We start from the raw sequence: 6,027 nt of genomic DNA, 5'->3' as shown, positions 1-6,027 counted from the left end.
AGCCATCCTGGGCCATGGGTTGGACAAGCTTGCTCTGTACTTTGCTTATGAGTTGAGATTACCTATAAAATTCCATCCTGCATTTGCAAACTTGAACAAGAAAGGCTCCAAGTCACTGGGCTGGAGCTCTGTTCTTGTCCAGGCCCTGGTTCCTGGGTTCTGTGGTTCTGTAAGCGGAAACGGCAGCTGGGGCCTGGAGGCCTGGATATAGCTGAGTAGGAAGCACTCGTGTGGGGCTAAATGAATGCAGATGAAGGATCTGGATAGTCTGGGACCCTACATGTCTTCCTTCTTTGCCTCCTTCCCAGGGACGCACTCTCTGAGATATTTTCTGGGCGTTTCGGATCCTGGCCATGGGGTCCCTGAATTTATTTCAGTTGGGTATGTGGACTCACAGCCTATCACCACATATGACAGTGTCACTCGGCAGAAGGAGCCGCAGGCCCCATGGATGGCAGAGAACCTCGCGCCTGATCACTGGGAGAGGTACACTCAGCTGCTGAGGGGCTGGCAGCAGACGTTCAAGGTGGAACTGAAGCGCCTGCAGAGGCACTACAATCACTCAGGTGTGCATGCGGCAGAGATGGGCGCTTCCCCCACCCCGCAGAGGGCCCTGGGCTGACCTCCAACGAGCAATGCTGACTTGCACCTGCTGTGGCTTTTGGCAAAACCTGGGAAATCCGGTTGGTGGAGTTCAGAGCTTCCCATTTGCCTGTGCATCTTCTGGACTGTTCCTCTCTCCCCCAGGAGCCCTTTATCCTCTGCCGCATCCCCCTTCCCAATATCCCCATCTCCTTTCCCATTCTAAATTTGCCCATTCTGTGTCTCACTTCCTGGTAGCCAGGCCTAGTGACTTGCTTGCTTATGCATAATGACATTAACTTTCCCAGTGATATTTCTGGCTCCTCTATCTCTCTCCCTCCTCCACTGCACTCAAATAGCCACAGTTTATCAATCAATCATTCCTATTACAGGATAACTTCCCAAGGCAGGAATTATCACACATCACACTCCTTTGGCATGCAGTAGGTACTTCACAAATACCTGTTGTCAGAGTGGTATAATGGACACTGGCGACTCAGGGAGGGTAAGGGTGGAAGGTGGGCGAGGGGTGAAAATAATCACCTACCGAGTACAACATACATGATTCGGGCGACAGATACACTAAAAGCCCAGACTCCACCACTACACGATTCATCCATGCAACCAAAACCTACTTGTATCCCTAAAGCTATTTGAACAACAACAACAACAAATTTAAAAAACAACCTTGCTGTCAGGTGGGCTTCCACAAGAGGGACCTCCTGGGGACTCAGCAATGCCACAGCAGGCCTGGGGGGTGAGGTAATGTAGACCAGAGGATGCTTCCAGCCATGCCCCCACTCCCAGCACTTGAGAGTCCACCTCTGTCCCTGTGTGGACCCCTCTGGGCTTGCATGTGTGTTCCAGGGTCTCACACTTACCAGAGAATGATTGGCTGTGAGCTGCTGGAGGACGGAAGCACCACAGGATTTCTGCAGTATGCATATGACGGGCAGATTTCCTGATCTTCAATAAAGACAGCCTCTCCTGGCTGGCTGTAGATAATGTGGCTCACACCGTCAAGCGGGCATGGGAGGCCAATCAGCATGAGTTGCAATATCAAAAGAATTAGCTGGAAAAAGAATGTATTGCCTGGCTAAAGAGATTCCATAGCCCCAGCCTCTCTCTCCTCCAGCTCTCTGGTCTTTTTTGAGGATGCTCATTGCAGTGGCCAAAACCAACCAGAGGCCGGGGGCTCTGGAAGTGCAGTCTGATGCGTATAGCCTCCTGGGGCATGGAAGGGCAGAGATGAGATGAGATGGGGGCTCACAGGGAGAGCCTATGGGGAAGACACCCTACAAAGAACAGGTAAAGAGAGGAGGCCTTGTTCCTGCATTGCCTGAACAACTGTTTCTGTACATAACTCCTCTGATCTAGGTTACATCCACCCTATCCTGAAGCCATCTCTTTAGTTGGCCTGTTGTGATCTCATGGCTAGAGCCCCCCACGAACTTTCTCTGGTTACTTTTGGGTAGCATCTTGACAAGATTTGACAGTTCCCCTTTTCTTGACAGAGTACCTCCAAGGGCACCTTGTTTTTGGGGATCCATTGAGGCAAATTCTTGCGTCAATGATAAGCTGGGAAATTCTTTGGGAGGTGGAGCAATTATTACAAATTGTTTAGTTAACAAAGGGCTCACACACCACCAGTAGGACTGAAAATCTGGATTTACCAGGACAAACAGAGGATCTCTGCTTTACTAACGGCTTAATGACAAGATTCCTTCCAGCAAAGAGCTCTTCTTATACCTTAAAGATACGATTCAATTGGTCAACTTTTAGTTAATACAGAACTTTTCATGTATGATCTTATTATTCAAAATGCATTACCCCTGCATCATGCTACAGGAAATACCTAGACACAGGTGCCTTTCCTCACAGGAGTAGGAGGGGTTTTCTCAGTTGTGGCCAATAGCAGGGGAGGTATCTGGCCACACTTATGAATATGGAGCATCTGCCAAAAGTACAGGCTTTGGAGGCAGATGACTGGAGTCTGAGCTTTGACTCTCCCCATTCCCTAGCTGAAAAACTATCTCTTAATGGTTGCAGGTAACAGAAACCTATGTAAACCGGCTCAAGCACAAAGTGGGATGCTATTTTAAAGGTGGGAATCAGGGCAGTGTGGGGACCTGAGAGATCAAAACCAAGATGTGAATGATTTTATCCATGAGGTAGGGACGTGGCTGCCAGCACAAAGCTCGTATCCTCCACACATCACCACTCTATAAGAATGGGCGTCTCTCTCCTGGCTCTGGTTACTACAAGGAAAATGAAGTCACAGGAGGACTCTGACGTGCGTTAGATCATGTGGCACCTCTGGGCCGAATCACCAAGACCATCAGGATAAGCCTCTAAGACAAGCCATAGCTAACAGCCCTGGCAAGAACTAAATGGCACACTCAATATGGTTTAAATGAATTCAACAAAGACAGCATCTGTAGGGGGATAATCAGGACTGAGGAAACCAGTATGGGATGGTGAAGTGTCCAGAGATGTGTCACAGAGGGAAGCATTACCTCCACCAGAGGTGAAGGGTAAAAGAGAATACTGTTAACATAGTTCAGCAAGAGCTGCTCCCCAGGCAGAGGATGCTCCTTGTGAGAGCTGTGACCGTGGCCCCCGGTGGGACTGTAGTGAGGTGGGTTGGGGAATGAAGCCCCAAACTCTCTCTCCTCCAGCTCTCTGGTCTTTTTTGAGGATGCTCATTGCAATGGCCGAACCCAACCAGAGGCCGGGGGCTCTGGAAGTGCAGTCTGATGCGTACAGCCTCCTGGGGCACGGAAGGGCAGAGATGAGATTAGCTGGGGACTCACAGGGAGAGCCCAACCAGCACACACACTGTTTTAGGCTAGGGCTGGGCAGGAGGATTAAGATTGGTGCCGCTCAACACAAGCACATGTTGGAATGGGGTAGGGTCATTTTCCAAAATACGCTGTGTTTGGCAGAAGGGGTTCCTGCAGTTAGAAAAAGTAAGGCTAACAGATGGTAGGCCAAAAAAGCAATAAACTTGAGTGAAATCAACAGGTATGATAAAGCCTACCCTACAGAAATGGATAAGAAAAATGTGCATAAAAGCACTGTGTAAACTGTAGGGCTCTGTTCCCTTTTCATGAGGCCATCAGTCATACTGGATTAGGGGCCCACCCTACTACTGCAGGATGACCTCACCTTCCCAAATTATATCAACCCTATTTCCAGAGAAGGCACATTCTGAGGTCCTGGGGGTTACAACTTCATGAATTTTTGCGGGGGGAAACAATTCAACTCCTAATACATCTCTACCCAACCTCTGTAGGTTCCCTCAATCCACCAAAACTTTCTGGCTCCACTGGATTATCTAGCAGTTAGGAAACCAAGATCATTAAACGAATTCACCGCAGCTACAGTGAGACTGACTACCTTAGCTTACCTCTGTGAGAGGAGTTAAGCCAAGGGAATCTGTGGAATTTTGGAGGGTTTGGGGGCACTTGGGGGCAGGCGGCAAAGTCCTTCCTTTAAATCCCAACACTTAGTTCTCTTCCATTTATAAGACTCGCTCCTCCATCCCAACTCCTGCACCACAGGACAAGGAAGTGTTCTTGGCCTTCAACTTTCATCCCTGATGGTGAAAGCAGTTGCTCCTGATCTATTTGCCCACCAGCTTCTCCTCTGGAGCCTGAGGCATCTGATGCCTGCCCAGCTGGTTCTCAGTAAGAAGGTCAAGTTCAACCAGAGGGGAGATCCTGATGCCTTTCAGTAGTTAAATATGAGTTCAGACCCCGGGGTCTGGACAGAAGATTTGGAGTCCCACCAGCTGGGCATAAGTGGCTCATACCTGTAATCCCAGCACTTGGGGAGGCTGAGGCGGGTGGATCACTTGAGGTCAGGAGTTCGAGACCAACCTGGCCAACAAGGTCTCATCTCTACCAAAAATACAAAAATTAGCCTGGCTTGGTGGCACGGACCTGTAGTCCCAGCTACTAGGCAGGAGGCTGAAGCACGAGTATTACTTGAGCCTGGGAGTCGGAGGTTGCAGTGAGCCGAGATTACACCATTGCACTTTGGCCTGGGCGACAGAGTGAGACTCTACCTCAAAAAAAAAAAAAAAAAAAAAAATTGGGGTCCCTTGGACCCAAGATTTCTGAAAAACACTCAGACTGTGGGGACCCCTGCTGAGGGAGAAGTCCCAAATTGTGACTTCAGGGGAATGCACCAAGGCTCTCACTGAGGCCGCCTTCTCCAACAAGCTCCCCTCCTGCTTCCCCATGGTTGGCATGGCTGAGTAAAAAGGACACTGAGCACAGCCCATGCATGAACGCCTTGCCATGCAGCAGGATAAAACCCATAATGCCACTCAGCGTGCCTTGGTTGTAAATCTAGTTTGATTACAACACTAATTTCTGGCCATTTGTTCTGTTTCTGGTTTGTGAACCAACCGAAGACATGAGCAGGGCCTCAGCTAACCCACAAATAGCACATGTGCAAACTGGAAAAATGAACCCTTCTTCTGGGAGGACGCAGCCCAGGCCAGGTCACCTGGCTGGGCCAGCAGAACACAGAGTGGATTTTGGTCCCGTTTGTTCCCCAGTGGGGTATCTATCCTTGTGCAGGGCACAAGCTTACATGGCAGCTCTGGTCATATCATTAGAAAACAGACAGAAATGGGCTGCACACCAGAATGAATGATTTGGAAGGGAGGGGTGACGGTATAAAGAATAGGCCAATTCATTCAAAATGGTAGAAGCAGAATGCCAAATTCCACCCACTCTTACCAATGCTCTGAGCTGGGAAGCACAGGAAGCTGCTGCTTTTCCTCTTCCCCTTTCCCCCACTCCGTGTTGGCTGCACCAGCAGAGGCTTCTGCATTTGCCCCTGGGCGGGAGTTGGGAGTGAAGGTCTGGGCCAGAAGGTTCTGCTGAGCTGAGCTGCTGGGTGGCAGCTGGAAGGCCAGGCTGGCTGAAACCCTGGCGAGGTGACACTGGGTCTGAGGCAGGTGCAGTGGCAACAGCCAGACCTCTGAGGACACAAATGGGCCAGAGAGTAGGAAGAATGGAGCTGGAGGGAGGAGGGGTGGGACAGCCTCTGAGAGGAGGCTATGGGATGAAATGGGAAGCCACCAAAATGGAAAAGGAAGTGAAACCAAGGGAGAACTAAGAGTGCCACCCAAGCCAAAGCCGTCCTGGCCTTTCTTCCTTTCTGAGGCATCAGCGCAGATTCTAAGGTTACCTGAACTGACTGAAAGCTCTGTTGTTTTCTGAGCAACACGGCAGTGGTATAGAGAATTTCCGGAACGCACTGGGAAGACACACGCTCTAGAAGGTGACAATTCTGGGGAAATCTGAAGGGCTGGAATAATAAAAAGTCAAACATTTGGCATCCCATCAGCTGCTGAAACAACCCTCTCATGTACTTTAAAATACCCAAGACACGCACTGTGCATATTACTCACGAAACAGCTACGAATGC

The 6,027-nt window shown here is 49.8% G+C and overlaps 1 pseudogene; it reads left to right on the top strand.

The window, feature by feature from the left end:
* The first annotated feature begins 280 nt into the window (after positions 1-280).
* On the top strand, positions 281-1,735 carry LOC126956592 (major histocompatibility complex class I-related gene protein-like; annotated as a pseudogene).
* Positions 1,736-6,027: the final 4,292 nt, after the last annotated feature.

This window comes from Macaca thibetana, chromosome 1 (genome assembly GCF_024542745.1).
Source record: "Macaca thibetana thibetana isolate TM-01 chromosome 1, ASM2454274v1, whole genome shotgun sequence".
Taxonomy (NCBI): domain Eukaryota; kingdom Metazoa; phylum Chordata; class Mammalia; order Primates; family Cercopithecidae; genus Macaca; species Macaca thibetana.
The sequence above is the reverse complement of the archived record's forward strand: the minus strand, read 5'-3'. Positions and strand labels throughout refer to the sequence as shown.